This window comes from Terrapene carolina, unplaced genomic scaffold (genome assembly GCF_002925995.2).
Source record: "Terrapene carolina triunguis isolate 2854851 unplaced genomic scaffold, T_m_triunguis-2.0 Scaffold85, whole genome shotgun sequence".
Taxonomy (NCBI): domain Eukaryota; kingdom Metazoa; phylum Chordata; order Testudines; family Emydidae; genus Terrapene; species Terrapene triunguis.
This window is the reverse complement of record NW_020664436.1, coordinates 24,319,909-24,336,369: the sequence shown is the minus strand read 5'-3', so window position 1 is coordinate 24,336,369 and position 16,461 is coordinate 24,319,909. Positions and strand designations below refer to the sequence as shown.

The window sequence follows — 16,461 nt, the reverse complement described above, 5'->3', positions numbered from 1 at the left end:
ACTCAGGAGGCGCTTACCTTGGGTGGTTCCCGGTCAGCGGCGCAGCAGGGCTAAGTCAGGCTCCCTGCCTGCCCTGGCCCCGCACCGCTCCCAGAAACGGCCGCCATGTCTCGCCCGTGGGGGTGGGGCAGGGGGTTCCGCACACTGCCCGTGCCCACAAGCACCGTCCCCACAGCTCCCATTGGCTGCAGTTCCCAGCCAATGGGAGCTACAGAGTTGGCACATGGGGTGCAGGCAGCACGCGGAGACCCTCTCCCACACCCAGGGGCTACAGGGACGTGCCGGCCGCTTTCAGGAGCGGCGCGGGACCAGGGCAGGCAAGGAGCTTGCCTTTGCCCCCTGTGCCGCCAGACTTTTACCACCTAAAATCTCCTGGTTTCGCTTCAGTAGCCTCTGGGAGATAGGGCCTGATTCCGGGAGACTCCTGGCGAAACCAGGAGGGTTGGCAACCCTACTGACACGGAATTATGTCAATAGGGACTTGGCCAGGACATAACTGATAGAAAAATATGGTGTATGTGCATTGCTGATTTCTTTGTTTGGCAGAGAGGTAAAACTACTGAAATGAAGGAATTGCCAGGGTTACTTTTCCTCTGCCAAATACTGAGCTGTATTGTCCGCTCTACTGAGACATATGGTAGGATGAAAATAATGTACATGTGAGTTAAATCTGGCTGGTTAGCATGGAAGGGGAGGATCAGAGCCTACTCAGGATGGTGGAAGTTCCTCAGTGCAACTACTGTGCAGCTGGGGCTCTGTGTGTTTTGGAGGCCTCTCCAGCTGACAATGGGAGGAGATGGGGAGGTGGTTGCTATATATGGCCCTGTCCATTCTGCAATTCATGGATTTTTCAGTAGAAATCCCTTCACAAGGTAGTGCAGCTCACAGCTGCAGCAGCTTCTGTATGTCTTCTTTTCCATACTGCATGCCCCATAGAGAGAGGGGTAATAGACTGCCATAACTAAGGTTAAGATTTTGTCAGGATTATTTTTGTAAAAGTCAGGGACAGGTCACGGGCAAATAACAAAAATTCACAGAAGCCCGTGACCTGTCCCTGACTTTTACTAAAAATAACGGTGACAAAATGGGGCTGAGGTGGGGATTAGAGCCTGAGTCCTGCTGCGGGGGAAAGTGGGATGGGGGGAAGCCAGCACCTGCTGCCGCTGTGGCTGGCAGCTCTGCAGTTCCCGCTCTGTGGCTTGGAGCTCTGGGTTCCTGCCACCCACGGCAGCTGAGAGCTACGGGGGCCTCCACCACCCACAGCAGCTGGGAGCTCCAGATCCAGTGGTGGGGAGTTGCAGGAGCCCCTCACCACCCGCGATGGATCGGAGCTCTGGGTCCCCCCACTGTTCGTGGCAGCTGAGAGCTGTGGGGGCCCCCTGATGCCCTGGGCAGCTTGGGGCTCTAGGGCCCCTGCCGCCTGACAGCTCCAGCCTCACTGCCATGGGGCTGAAGCGGAAAATGTCACAGAGTTCTTTGGAAGTCATAGAATCTGTGATTTCCATGACCTCCATGACATAATCTTACCCTTAGCCATGACCTGCCATGAGTGGCAGCTGGGCTCCGGAGTGATACTGCGCTGCCAAAGAGGGGAGGCACCAAGGAACTGCATGTAGGGACTGGCTCTGTTTAGGTATCCCTGAGATCTGCTGATTATTAGTGCAGTTGGAGGGCTCCCCAGGCAGCTGCACTGCAGCCCCCCAAACCCCTCTCTCTGGAGAAAATGATGCATCAGAAACACCACACAAGCATTCCCGCATCACAGGTTTTCCATGATATAGAATGACAAAGCTCACTGTGATTCAATTCCCCTGGATCCAATTAATCATTTTCATAATTAAAAACATATGTTCAACTTGAAAGCACAGCCAGAGAGTTAGGCAACTCAACATGGAAGTGCATTGTTGCCTAATTCTAATAATACTGATTAAAACTGATCTTGCAGCCCTTGCACAGAAAAGTCTCCCACCAAAATCAAGGCCAGCATTTGCATTTAGCACATTCCATCCCAGATCACAAAGCACCTCAACAAACATTAACTGAGCCTGGTAAAATCCCTGTTGGTAAAGTCTCATCCCTATTTCAAACCAAAGGCAAACAGAGATACAGAGATGTTAATTTTTTGGCTTTAATATCTTGTTACTGACCCTCCTTGCTTGTCTTTCTGAATCTGAGTTGGAATTCCCCACTTTCCCACTGTCTCCTCCTGTAGAGTTGATGGACCAACTTCAGCCCCCAAGTTTACACTGTCCCCATTATTTTCAAAGGGGTTGCACAAGTGCAATCTAAGGGCAGAATTTGACTCAGTAGCCATAACACAGAGAAGCATTTAAAAAAATCTCTTCCACACTAGTTCATGAATTATCTACCTTAAAAACATTTTGGTCAGGTAGTGTCTCCCTGTTATTCTGTAGCAAAAGGGCAGCTAACTTTACAGTGCTTGTTTAGTAATAGATTGCTCCTTTCCTTTGAACAGTCACATTACAGAAGTACACATTACCCACATCTTGTTATCTCAGACACCACATTTGGAGCTAAGGTTCTTTCCTGAGTTGTCTGAATAGAGAACCATCTTTTCTACAGAAGACTTTGAGGCTTCTGAAAACAAAATAGCCCGGACAAGATTTATAGCCAATGATGTTGCTATTTCATCATTGTAACTAAGGTTTATGTCAGTTTCCATTGTAAAACCCATTTTACAAGAGTTTATATGACCCTGCCATTAAAATGGATTCCAGGTAGAAACTGGCTAAACAAATTCTCAACACAGAAGTGAATGTAGGTCCAAATCTTCAAGTCTTTACTTAGGCACAACTCCTACTGGCTCAGAGTCCAACCTTCACCCATTGAAACAATAAGATTTTTGCCATTGACTTCAATAGGTGCAAGACTGAGCCCTTGTTGGAAGATTTCCTCTGAGGAAGGTGGAATAAAAATAGAGTTGGGACTTCAGGGTTTTTTTTCTTTTTCCTTTTCACAAAATTTGAGGAAAATCACATTAGTTGTTTCTAATTCCAAGAAAACAGATAAATCTCTTTGGAGACATGTTTTGCAATCTGCTTAAAGGAAAGAAAAAGCCTGTCTACTAATAGCCATTCAGAAGGGGTATGTTGACTAATATATGCTGGCTAGCATATATTAATAATATGTATTACCCAGACCACATATATATTAGTATGCATTAAGCACAAATATTATAGCAATTATATAGCCTAAATTGGCCTATGATTTTTATATAGCCCTGCTCACTTATGCTAAGTATCCTGTAACCCCTTGCATTCACTGAAGTAAGTTTTGGCTTGAGCAAATAGGGAAGCTGTCAAGATCAGAACAGATGAGTGCTTTACCATAGCAACAGAAAGGGAGTTACTCTCCCAGGCCTCTAGCGTAATGTCCCAAAGGAAGAGGACAAGATGTATGATTGTACTACTCTACTATGAACCTAGGAGATGGCTTCATGCCCTTTAGTACTTGAAGTGCATGTGTTCAAAACAAAGAGATAAAGGGTACACCACAGTACTAGAAAAACAAGGTAGAACGTTGATTGCTTAAAGCTAGCTTCAGAGGACATACACAGTACCTTTTACTTGTAAACTGGTAGGGTGTAAAAAGATGGCTTTAGGGATATAACTTTGGGAGCACACTTTCTGCATAAGGTAAATGTAACATCGCTGCACGAGATGGCTTCCCAGAGACTGGTATTGTATAGAATGTTTGTCGGGTTATTGCAATAAACCTGACTGATGCTGGTTATTTGGTCTCTTGAGTATGTTTCATAACAAACCAAAGTGTGGTCAAGCAATTGACTATATACTTTATCAACAGGTGAGATCATGGTCTGACCTACAGGGACCTTGCTGGGATCAGTCAGCGCTGTAAGCAGTGCTAGCAGGAGTCACCCTGCACACCACAGCAGTAAGAGACAGTGGTTATGCCGGTCCCCTGTGTGGGTGCACCAGGGGAGGAAGCACACTCTGCATTCTCTCTCCCCTCTAACACAGAGGAAATCCTAATTTAACTCACTGCTGACTAGAACCATACTGGTATCTTTTATTAGTAAATTTCCCTTGGAAAATATAGGGCCAAGTCCTCAAATGTTGTAAATCAGTGTTGCTGTATTGAAACCAATGGAGCTGTTCCACTTTACACCAACTGGGGATCTGGCACATGCAGTACTAGCTAAGTGCTTGGTATTATTATTGTATAAACAAATTGTAAAGTCCTGGGAAGGGCTCAAGGAAATGAAATTCTAGACAATTTACTCAACTTTTTCCAGCATTCCTTTCTAATGGTTTTGTCAAATATTACCATACATGTTTATGTTCACACTGGCTGGGTCTGTCTGCCCAGTGCTCAGCAAACATTTGATGGCAAACAAGGACTGTGATGAGTTGCCATAATGCTAAGATTTTATTATACTTAGAAAATGTAATACAGAATGGCTCCTACTACATTATGGAGTCTGTATTACCAACAAAAGTAATTAAAATGGTCAAAATGAACGAGTAAAGTATGTTCAATGTGTTGACTTTACCTCCTTATTGTCTTTATACATTTACATGCACATTTGCCAAATTCAGTTGTTTGCAATGGATCTCTCCATTATGAATGAGAACAAGCCAGGTTGTTTGGGTTTTTTTAGTTATAGGAAAGAGACATGATTCAATTTGGGGAAAAGGCCTGATGGAGATCCAATGGAAGTCAATGAATATTTTTCTATTGACTTCAATGAGAGCAGGATTGGACCCAAATTAAAACTACATCTATGAGCTAGGGGTGTGATTCCCAGCTCACGTGTACGCACTTGTGCTAGCTCTCGTCAAGCTAGTACACTAAAATTAGTAGTGTAGCCACGGTAGCACAGGCAGCGGTAGTGATGGCATGGATCATCTAGTCCCACCAACCCCCTGCTCAAAGAAGGACCAACTCCAATTAAATCATCCCAGCCAGGGCTTTGTCAAGATGGGCCTTAAAAACCTCTAAGGATGGAGATTCCACCACCTCCCTAGGTAACCCATTCCAGTGCTTCACCACCCTCCTAGTAAAATAGTTTTTCCTAATATCCAACCTAGCCCTCCCCCACTGCAACTTGAGACCATTGCTCCTTGTTCTGTCATCTGCCACCACTGAGAACAGCCTAGCTCCATCCTCTTTGGAACCCCCCTTCAGGTAGTTGAAGGCTGTTATCAAAATCCCACACACACACACACACACACACACACACACACACACACACACACACTTCTCTTCTGCAGACTAAATAAGCCCAGTTCCCTCAGCCTCTCCTCATAAGTCATGTGCCCCAGACCCCTAATCATTTTTGTTGCCCTCTGCTGGACGCTCTCCAATTTGTCCACATTCTTTCTGTAGTGGGGGTCCCAAAACTGGACGCAATACTCCAGCTGTGGCCTCAGCAGTGCCGAATAGAGGGGAATAATCACTTCCCTCAATCTGTTGGCAATGCTCCTACTAATGCAGCCGAATATGCCGTTAGCCTTCTTGGCAACAAGGGCACACTGTTGACTCATATCCAACTTCTCATCCACTGTAATCCCCAGGTCCTTTTCTGCAGAATTGCGCTTAGCCAGTTGGTCCCCAGCCTGTAGCGGTGCATGGGATTCTTCCGTCCTAAGTGTAGGACTCTGCACTTGTCCTTGTTGAACCTCAGAAGATTTCTTTTGGCGCAATCCTCCAATTTTTCTAGGTCACTCTGGACCCTATCCCTACCCTCCAGCGTATCTACCTCTCCCCCCAGCTTATTGTCATCCGCAAACTTGCTGAGGGTGCAATCCTCTGACTGACCCCTGGGGCACTCCGCTTGATACTGGCTGCCAACTAGACATCAAGCCATTGATCACTACCCGTTGAGCCCGACAATCGAGCCAGCTTTCTATCCACCTTATAGTCCATTCATCCAATCCATACTTCTTTAACTTGCTGGCAAGAATACTGTGGAAGACCGTATCAAAGCTTTGCTAAAGTCAAGGTGTATCACGTCCATCGCTTTCCCCATATCCACAGAGCCAGTTATCTCATCACAGAAGGCAATCAGGTTGGTCAGGCATGACTTGCCCTTGGTGAATCCATGTTGACTGTTTCTGATCGGCTTCCTCTCCTCCAAGTGCTTCAAAATGGATTCCTTGAGAACCTGCTCCATGATTTTTCCATTTCTACAGCTGGTCTGTACCTGTACCTGCACAGCCTCTTCTCCCCAGAGGCCCAGGCATCCAATATCTTTTATCTACTCCAAGAAGGAGCGCGTCTGGAGCTTGTAGCCAGCAAGCTCTGCTGGGCAGCTGCGCACAACAATGGAGAGCTGCTAGGGGTGCTTGCTCAGCTGGACAATCATGAAAAGACATTTCAAACATTCATGGGGGTTTAAAGGCGGGTGCAGGGGGCCTTCTGGTCTATGTTTCCCCATGGCAGTGGAATTCACAATTGTGACCAGCGTGGTCAGTGTCTGGCATTGTGGGACAGCGGCTGGAGGACTGTTAGGGTCAACATAGGTAACACAGTGTCTATACTCATGCTGGATTGACCTATGTACATGGACCATGGCTCAATGCCACTTGGAGAGGTGATGTTACTATGTCAGCGTAACAGAGCATTTACATCAGTGGGACACAACTTTATGTGTAGATCTGTGCACAACTAGGTCAATTCAAGGCAGCTAATGTTGATCTAACTTTGTACTGTAGACCAGGCCTTAAGGTTTCCCAGGAGTGGGGGATTGGCTGACATTATTACCTCTGTGTTCCCTCTTCCTTTCCTATTGTTCTTGGGTTTTGATTTTCAACACTTGTAATAAAATCCTTAAGCCATTGATCGACCTCTGTGTTTTAGACATCTGCTACGGAGAAAAATAGTAGTGCTTTTTAAAGCACATACCACCATACACTGCCCTTTCTCCATCCCTCCCGTGTATCCACATGACTTAAGATATTTCGGAGGAGACTCAAAAATATTTGCACTAAGATGGCACCCAGTTTTTACCCAACACTCCATTACATGAGGTAGGAAGCTTGAGTCCCACTTAAGAATGAAAAATTCAGTTCATCGTTAGGAAGGAGGACTAGCACACAGTAAGCAATGCATAATTATGAAGAGTATGCATTAGAAGATGGAAAGATTTTGAAATCAGAACTACAACATATTGTTACCAAAGTAACCACTCACAAGTGAGAACATTGCCCACAGCTTAATGTCTTTATGCCCACCTCCTTATCAGAACAAGTGAGCGATGGGGGACAGTGACGGTGAGTGAGAACTGGGGAGGTCTCCTGTGACAGGTTTCGGGGGTTGGTATGTGGTGGTGTTCCAGGACTCCTGGAGGACCAGCATTCTCCTCCTGGTAAGCTGGGGGAGTCACTGTGATAGGATCCTCTGGCTTGGCAGCACCCTTGGTGACAACCAGAGGAAGAGGAGGAGGTGGCATCTAATGGGCTGGTTCTGGGGTGTCAGCAGCAGGCAGAAACCATACTCTTTTTGGCCACCATTTCAATGAGCCTCTCCATTAGGGAGTGCTCCCATTCTCTATGGTATGTCTCCATGTCTCTGAACTGGTGCATAAGTGTCTCCTCCAGCTGAAGAGCCTGATCCTGTCGTGCCCTGAGGAATTCAAATTGCTCCTGATTTCTCCCGTCTATCCCGATGAGCAGCTCCTCCATGGTCTTTCTCCATCTACCTCTGCCATCTCTGGGGTGTTGCTCCTACATGGTGAAATGGTTTGCTCTTGAGAGCCAAAGGTCTTGCCAATTCAAAGAGAAGAGTAGCACTATATTTTTGGCCATTGGAACAAGCTGAGAAATTCCCCCACATAACATAAATTTGCTGTAGAAGGCCACAATTTTGATACTTTTCAGCGTTCTAGGAATGTACCTGTCTCATTGCCCTTGCTGCTCTCAGACAAATTTTGCAGCCCACGAGGAAGAAGCAGAGGCTAATAAAGGTAAGAAAACAGTACTAGTGTTTTTAACCATTTAAAATGTTCACATTGTCTCAACAGGATTGGAGAAAGGTGGAATAATTCCTTCCCAGGGCTACGTTACCAGGGTACAGTTTTTTCCCTTAAGGCTGGCCAACATTAGGCAAACATTGGGGTTTTCAAGTACCAGAACGGAAATCCCTCTACATATTGCTGAATGGAGGGGCCTGGTCTGCTATGAAGGTGGACCAAGCAGATCTGCATTGCTGGTGAACCTGCAGAACCAGCTGGAGTTTCTGTGAAATCCTGGCTTTGTGCCTGCCTAACAGTGAAATAGACAGGGAAAGAGACACCCTGCTATTTCATTGGGTTTACTGAAGAGTCAGTTTAGAACCACAACTCCTCCTCTCAGACAACTGGAAAAGGACACTGCACTGTTTCCATCCAACTGCCAGACTGCATCCTTCTCCCACCCCCATTCCTTCAAGCTTGTGCAGCATGGCTCTGTGCCGGGAAAAGGCAGATACCAGGGACAGAGGCTGTAAAGACTGCTGTGACTAACTTTTCCTTAGACAACCAACTGTAAGGTTTTCTATATCCTTCCCCAACCAGGACCTTTCCAAATCTTGACGACCAATCCACACAGCTCCAGAACCATTGCTGCCTGACTGCTGGCTGGTTGAGAATTGCACAGACACTGGGGCAGCAGTGCCGGCTCCAGCGTTTTTGCCGCCCCAAGCGGCGGGGGGAAAAAAAAAAAAAGCTGCGATCAACAGCAGCTCTACCACTGCCACTTCATTCTTCAACAGCAATTCGGCCCCGCCACCGATTGCTGCCGAAGAGCCGGATGTGCCACCCCTTTCCATTGGCCGCCCCAAGCACCTGCTTGCTGTGCTGGTGCCAGGAGCCGGCCCTGGGCATGCTGATTTTTTCCTTTAGAAAGTGTTTGAAAAAATAGCTTGAGGAGCCAACTGCATACTTGTGGATCATCAGAAATCAATAAAAATGATTGATTTAGGACTCTGTCTGGCTTGAGGCCCGTTTTGAGGTGGAGCAGAGTTGGGGCTGGATGTGGGTGGAGGGAATGTTGGAGGAGTTCAGTAGGGGGATGAGGCATCACTGCAGTTCAAAGACCCAGAGATGTAGCAATGCATGGCATAGCGTCCAAGGAGGAAAAGTCGGCACGGTACTTCAGGTGCTCTTGATACTAAAATCAGGAATGTAGCACTAGAGTAAGAGGGCACATCAGTGGGGAGTCCATTGTAATGTAACAAGGAGTCTGGTGGCACCTTAAAGACTAACAGATTTATTTGGGCATAAGCTTTCGTGGGTAAAAACCTCACTTCTTCAGATGCATAGAGTGAAAATTACAGATGCAGGCATTATATACTGACACATGGAGAGCAGGGAGTTACTTCGCAAGTGGAGAACCAGTGTTGACAGGGCCAATTCAATCAGGGTGGATGTAGTCCACTCCCAATAATAGATGAGGAGGTGTCAATTCCAGGAGAGGAAAAGCTGCTTCTGTAATGAGCCAGCCATTCCCAGTCCCTGTTCAAGCCCAGATTAATGGTGTTAAATTTGCAAATGAATTTTAGTTCTGCTGTTTCTCTTTGAAGTCTGTTTCTGAAGTTTTTTTGTAATTGTAATGTAGCCATTCTGGCTCCTGACACAGCTCAGGATCCTCCTCAGTTGCATTACGGGAGGTTTCTTCAAGCTGGCCCTCTGGGTACAGATGCAGAACCACATGCTCCAAGTCTTCTGGGGCATCCCACGGACCCTACTTCCTCCTCACCCTGGTCCTCATCAGCGCTCTCGTGGACAATGGTGTAGGTGGGGCCAAGGAGGGGACTGTGAGCCCCTTCAGGCTCAGTACTAGGGGCTCTTGACAACACCCAGTCCAGCTCTTCATAGAAGGGGTTGTCATAACTATAAAGGGAAGGGTGGCAGCTCTCCTGTGTACAGTGCTATGGAATCCCTCCTGGCCAGAGACTCCAAATCCTTTTACCTGTAAAGGGTTAAGAAGCTCGGGTAACCTGGCTGACACCTGACCCTAAGGACCAATAAGGGGACAAGATACTTTCAAATCTTGGGGGGGGAAAGGCTTTTGTTTTGTGCCCTTTGTTTAAGGGGTTGTTCACTCTTGGGACTGAGAGGGACCAGACATCAATCCAGGTTCTCCCCATCTTTCTAAACGAGTCTCTCCTATTTCAAACTTGTAAGTAAAAAGCCAGGCAAGGCGTCTTAGATTTACTTTGTTTTCCCAACTTGCAAATGTACCTTTTACCAGAGTGTTTATCTTTGTTTGCTGTACTTTGAACCTAAGACAGAGGGGAGTCCTCTGAGCTCTTTAAGTTTGATTACCCTGTAAAGTTATTTTCCATACTGATTTTACAGAGATGATTTTTACCTTTTTCTTTAATTAAAAGCCTTCTTTTTAAGAACCTGATTAATTTCTTTTTGTTTTAAGATCCAAGGGGGTTTGGATCTGTATTCACCAGGAGTTGGTGAAAGGAAGGAGGGGGGAAGGGTCAATTTCTCCTTGTTTTAAGATCCAAGGAGTGTGGATCTGTATTCACCAGGGAATTGGTGAAGGTCTCTCAAGGCTACCCAGGGAAGGGAATTAGCTTTGGGATGGTGGCAGCGGACCAGAACTAAGCTGGTAGTTAAGCTTAGGAGTCCTCATGCAGGCCCCTACATTTGTACCCTAAAGTTCAAAGTGGGGATACAGCCTTGACAGGGGTATATACAATGAGCCCTCCAGGACTGACTGTTAGAGTCTTTGGCTTTCCTGTACGGGAGCCTCAAGTGCTTCATGCGTTCCCAGCACTGGGATAGAGCCCGCTCAACACTTGCCTGCTCCAGCCTCTGTGAAACTTCTGGGTGCAGGTGAGTGTTCCTGCTGCTCCAGCTGAATGTCTGAGGACGGTGTACTTCCCCCAACACATTGATCAGCATCCAGGTATCCCCAGTGGACAAAAAAGCTGCTCTGAGCGGTGGATCCATTTTCACCTGTAAGAGGTGCAGCAGAATGCTGCTCTGCTGTGGTCAGTCGATGCAGCATTGCTTCTACCAGTGTGCAGGGGAACAGGGACCGGGACTGTGTCAGGGTCAGGAAAAAAAGAATTCAGTGTGTTGTGGGAATGGGGGGTGGAGGACTAATGAAACTCAAGGCCTGGTACATACCCCGTATCCCCGTTCACTCTGCAAACTGGCACCGGAACGGGCTCGTGCCACAACCTGGTCTACCCCAAATTCTGAAAGACAAACCCCTGAAAGACAAACTATACTGACCTAACCCCCAGTGTAGACAGCGATAGCTCGATGGAAGAACTCTTTCATCAGCCTAGCTACCATCTCTTGGGGAGGTGGATTCATTACAACGGGAGAACCCCTCCCATTGCTATAGTGAGTGTCTACACTGAAGTGCTAAGGCAGCACAGTTGCACTGCTGTAGCATTTTAAGAGTAGCCATAGCCTCAGGCATGTACTTACCCAACCACACACCCCGCAGGTGTGCTAGCTTACTCGCCCTCTACTTACCTTTGGCACGTGCTACTGGGGTTTAACTATGGCCAATAGGGGGATTATGGCACAATCAATGTATGGACATGTGAACAGTCAGTAGTGTAGATGTACCCACAGGCAGCTCTGAAAGGACAATATTCAAATCATAATGCAATCACCAGTACAAGCATTTTTTTATATCCTCTTGATCTGTTGTTCCAACAAGTCAGCCTGCTCCTGCTCCCACTGAAGCCAGTGGTAAAATTCCCCACTGACTTCAATGCATTTATGCTCTTGGGTGGCTTTCTTGGCTGACTGGGTCTACACCTGTCCTCTCTCATGTATGCGCCCAAGCTGTTCATTCTTTGATCCAAAGCTGATGGTACTTTACTACATCTGCAGGGAGCCTATTCTAAATTACAAGTTTCAGAGCCTGATGGTTTCAAAGTTAAAGACAGATTACAGGTTGCAATCTGCAAAGCTCCCTATTTGGATTCATTCCAGATGGACTCATCTTCAAGCAATCCCAGATTAACGTGGCATTCAATTTGGTGAGTGCAGCAGCCGAAAGACATATGGGGGTGGGGGGCGGGAGTCGGAGAGGGGAGTTTGTTCTCCCCCTCAGGAATCCTCTACATCATTCTCAGAGCCTGGAGGATGTCCCCAGTTTACACTCCCTCTGTTTTGCAATCCCATCCTCCAGACCTGCACCTGCATTTCAGCTACTGTTCTAGTGTTTAATGGAGGACTGGAGTCAGTTGATGCCTCTCCTTAAATGGGCTGGACTGAATCATTGCTGAATGATGGAAGACCATGTGGGATGGATAATGTCTAAACTTGACCTGGACTGATCAACAATGTAGGTTCTCAAACTACTTGTGAAGGTGTGAGATACTTGAGAACAGTCCTTTGAGGATGTCTTTCTGACACTGGGCCTGGATTGTTCAATTCATTCAATCCTGGCCTCATGCAATTATGAAGAACTTCCCTCTCCAATACTAGGAGCCCAATTTTCAAATTACACAACCTAAATTATGGTGCACATCCTGTGTTTGGGCATTAATATCGGCACGTGGGTGTCCAACGCGGATATTTGAACATGCAGAATTAGTGTCAGTTAAGATGTTTAAATGTGGAATGGGGTGCTCTCATTTATTATTCTTCTTCAACATTTATCCAGTGATACTGTAAGTTAGGCGCCTTTTGTGCCTGATCCAGAGAGGTGCTCACCGCCCACAATTCCCACTGGAATCAGTTGCTCAGCAGCACAGCTCAGGAGTAGGCCCATTGTGGGTTTTGTTAAAAAATGGGGATACATCTCGTGCAAGTTTCTGATGCTGGTGCCAAGGAGCCTTTTGAATGAAATTATTTCTCTTCTCCGATACCCTTGTGGTTTGCGACTTTTTCTTTTTATCTTGCCCCATTTTTATTGGTTTGATTTCTTTATGCCTCTTGTGCGACTCTTTGTTCTGGGCTGCAATGAATGAGCAACAAGTGTGGATGATGAATTATGGATTGAAAGAAAAGGTTGAGCTAGTTTGGAATCACTCCTCAGTGCCATTTCAAAGGGCACTGGAATCCCCAAAAGGTTTGGGTTTAAACTATGTATATGGGTTGGAATATTTTTATTTAAAAAATAAAAAGTAATTCTAGTGCAACTCAGTTCACTGGTGTTTTTTTCCTCACCTGCTTCCTCAGAGCTAGTTCTGGAACCCTCATGCACATTGAAAAATATCACCCGTCAGAAAAAGCAATAAAAACACAAACAGCATCTGGAAACCATTTACCAATTACATTCAGATACTTTCAACAAACAGGCAGATGCACTGCAAATCTTAGTGGCATTTGAGCCAAACAAATAAGGGGTCGAACAAAACCTTAATGCCATTTGTGTTACAATTATTGCTAGGTAGCTCCAAAGGGTTGTTTTATAGACTATGAACTTTATGTTACCAGCTCCGTGTTCTCTCCCTTAGGAGTCTTCAAACCACAGAGCAGGACAACTAGGAAGAGCATGCTGGCAGCCAGCCATGTTTTTCCCACCCTTTCTCCTCCAGTTCTATTACTGCGTAAAATGGCTCTGCTCATGCTAGCAAGGTACCACTCACTGTGAGTAAAGGGTGGCAACATCTGGACCAGAGTCAGCATTAAATTACCTCAGCTAAAGTGCCACAAGGCTTTGGGGAGGGGATGGAGCTGCTGCAGAGATCAGCCATTTTCAGCCCCACACTGGCTTGATTCCTTCCATGCACTGGCCGGGGAGCTTCCAGAGAGCTGGGGTGAAAAGGAAACTATGCTGCAGAGGCAGTGCTTCCCTCTTCCTCCAGAATTGCCAGGTTTTCATCCCCTACACCTGCCCAAGAGGAGGGGTGAGACAGATCTAAATTGCTCGCATACCCTTTTGTGCTTGGGTGATTCCAAAGTGGCTTGGTTTTAAAAGACTTCACACATGATGGGGGCTTAGTTTTCAGGGAGGAGACATACTTCCCAGAGGTTGAACACGGGGGTGGGGGAGAGGAGGCGCAAGGGCTGTTGTGGAAAGTTCACCTCTGCATTTCCCAACACAATTAAAATTCAAACCTTAGCATTAACATTGTTTTGTGCATTCAGAGTGGGTGAAAATTCTCTCGACTGCTGCTGCTCTTTTCAGCTATAGCAGCTCCTCATTCTGCTGCAGCCATCTCCACTTCTTTTCCTCCTGCTGCTGCATCATGAATTGCTACTGTTTCTGTATCTGCATCTGCCCCTGCTCCTACTACTGCCATTTCTATTGTTCCTCCCTCCATGAAGGGCTGCTAAACGAATTTCTGTGACCACAGGCACACTAATCCATCCATAAATTCCCCAGAGTGATTAAAAGACAAGGCCGTAGGTAGCAGTTTAAAACACTAGCCAGTTCTCAAAACTCATCCCCATAGCATATGCTTTTACAAACAATGTGATCGCTGACAGAACAGATGCACTGAGATACAGAGAGCTTCCTTTCCAGGCACTCTAACCATTCCTTCCCCTCCTGCACCCCGGACCTTCCATACTGTCTTCCTCTCTTGTTTTACACAGAGTTCAAACCGCCACTTAATTTCACAGGTCTCCTTAACTCTGCTCCTGCCTACACCTGCTCCATCTCCACCAAACTTCTTTCCATACTCCTCTACTGGCAGCATCCCTTGAGTCCTCTACCCACTCCAGACATGGTGCCATCTGTTATGCCATCCCATACATTGGAATAGCCACCCGCCCTACTATTATTCAGCTAATGCCTTATTCTACTCCAGAATCTTCTCAAACCCCATCTCTTCTATGAAGCACTGCAGCTACAGGGCCAAACTCCTGTAAGGTGCCGAGCAGCTGAAATCAATGGGAGTGGAGGGCACTCAACTCCTCACAGGGTTGGGCTCATACTGATCATCCACTATTCTGAGTCTGTTCTGTTTGTATTATGCTGTATTGTACCCACTTGTGCCTTTTGACCCTGATCCTGACAGGTGCTGAGGATCACTTAGGATCAAATCCTTAGGTTCAGCTTTTTAGGTAAGAGTTTGTTATCCATTTTGCCTGTTGTAAGGAGCTGGAGCATATTGTTATGCTGGAGGGTGTGCTAGCTGCCTTCTGTTAAACTTAAATGAGGGAGTAATTAAATGCCCTTTTTTTAGTGAGAGCAGAAACAGGGGGATTGATTGGATTGCAGCTGTGCGTGAGTGGCTCAGATGTACAAAGCCAGCAGAAAAGGAAGCAGAATGAGACCGCAAGAGAAGCACAGCCCTGAGAGAAAACCAAGCAAGAGGAGTCGTTTTGGGACAGAGCGCTGGCTGGAAAAGAAGACTTGGAATTGTGAGCAAGGAAACTGCTACCTCTTGTTTGATTCCTACTGTGTTCAGGGAGACAGGACTTTGTGTACATTCTTTGTAAATAAACAGGATTGCATCAGAGAAATACCTGTGTGATGGGGCACAACTCACCACTGCGGCACCTTCTGCTGGCTGTCCGGGGAATTAGTGCTGCGCCCTCTGCTGGTGGTGTCTCACCCACTGTCACCTCTGTTCCAGGAAGCATGTTGTTCCAAAGGATATGGCGTCCCCTTCAGGACACAGCCCTCCGGCTGTGTCACACTCTGTTTCCCCCCCTTCCGGGGGAACGGCAGTTCACTGTTCAGCCACTTCCTCGATGGCAAGTGTGTGTGTGGGGGGGGGACGGGACGGGGGACAACCCAGGCCCGCACACTACTCCAGGTCCCAGTCCAGGGACCCTGAAGATGGCAGCCATGTGCTACATCCCCTCCAACCCCACAGTCTACTTCCCTGTAGCCCCAGCGCCTTCTCCGCCCATGTCTCAGGGCCCCAACATGTCAGCAGTCAGCCAGGAGCTTAACCTCGCTCCCCTGATCCTGCCCAGCACAGCTCTATCCAAGGTGCTAGCTGCCCTCTGCCTGTAAGGCAGCCAGTGCTCCTACCTCCCCGAGCTCCAGGGACAGACTGACTTGCTCTGACCCTGCAGCTCTTCTTAGATGGGCCTGCCCGGCCCTGATTGGCTGCTCCTCATAGCACTCTCCAATTGGCTGTTTCCTGCACAGCCTCCCTAGGGTCCTCTCCCATTGGCTGTCTTATTGCATAGCCTCCCTAGGGTTCTATTAATCCTTTATGGGCTAGTGTGGGGCAGATGCCCCATCACAACCTGACTTGTAATCCATTTCTCCTACCCATTAAACACCCTGTAAGGCCCCAAATATTGGCTAACTGCTTGGACCAAAAAAGACAACGGGGTTAAGCGGCTAAATAAATAATTGGAGCTGGTTGAAAAATTTCAATTTCATTTTGTCTCAGTTGAGGACAAAGACATATAACTTTTTCCTCCCTTTTTTCTAGTGGAAAAAGAGTAAATAAATGAAAGTGAGGTTTTACCCTGCCAAAATAAAATGAAATTGTTTATCAAAAAACAAAATTTCCCAAATCCTTTTTGAATGGAAATGCTCATTTCCTTAGAATTGTTATGACAAAACCTTTTTATTAAAAAATAAATAAATCCCAGCTCTA

At 46.7% G+C, this 16,461-nt stretch overlaps 1 protein-coding gene across 1 annotated transcript in view; it reads right to left on the bottom strand.

The window, feature by feature from the left end:
- GALNT2 (polypeptide N-acetylgalactosaminyltransferase 2) overlaps positions 1-15,408 on the bottom strand; it is a 177,304-nt gene extending 161,896 nt beyond the window's left edge. The window contains exon 1 of the mRNA XM_024213817.3: positions 15,391-15,408. The gene's annotated coding sequence lies outside the window, so the exon portion shown is untranslated. The remainder of the gene's footprint in view (positions 1-15,390) is intronic.
- Positions 15,409-16,461: the final 1,053 nt, after the last annotated feature.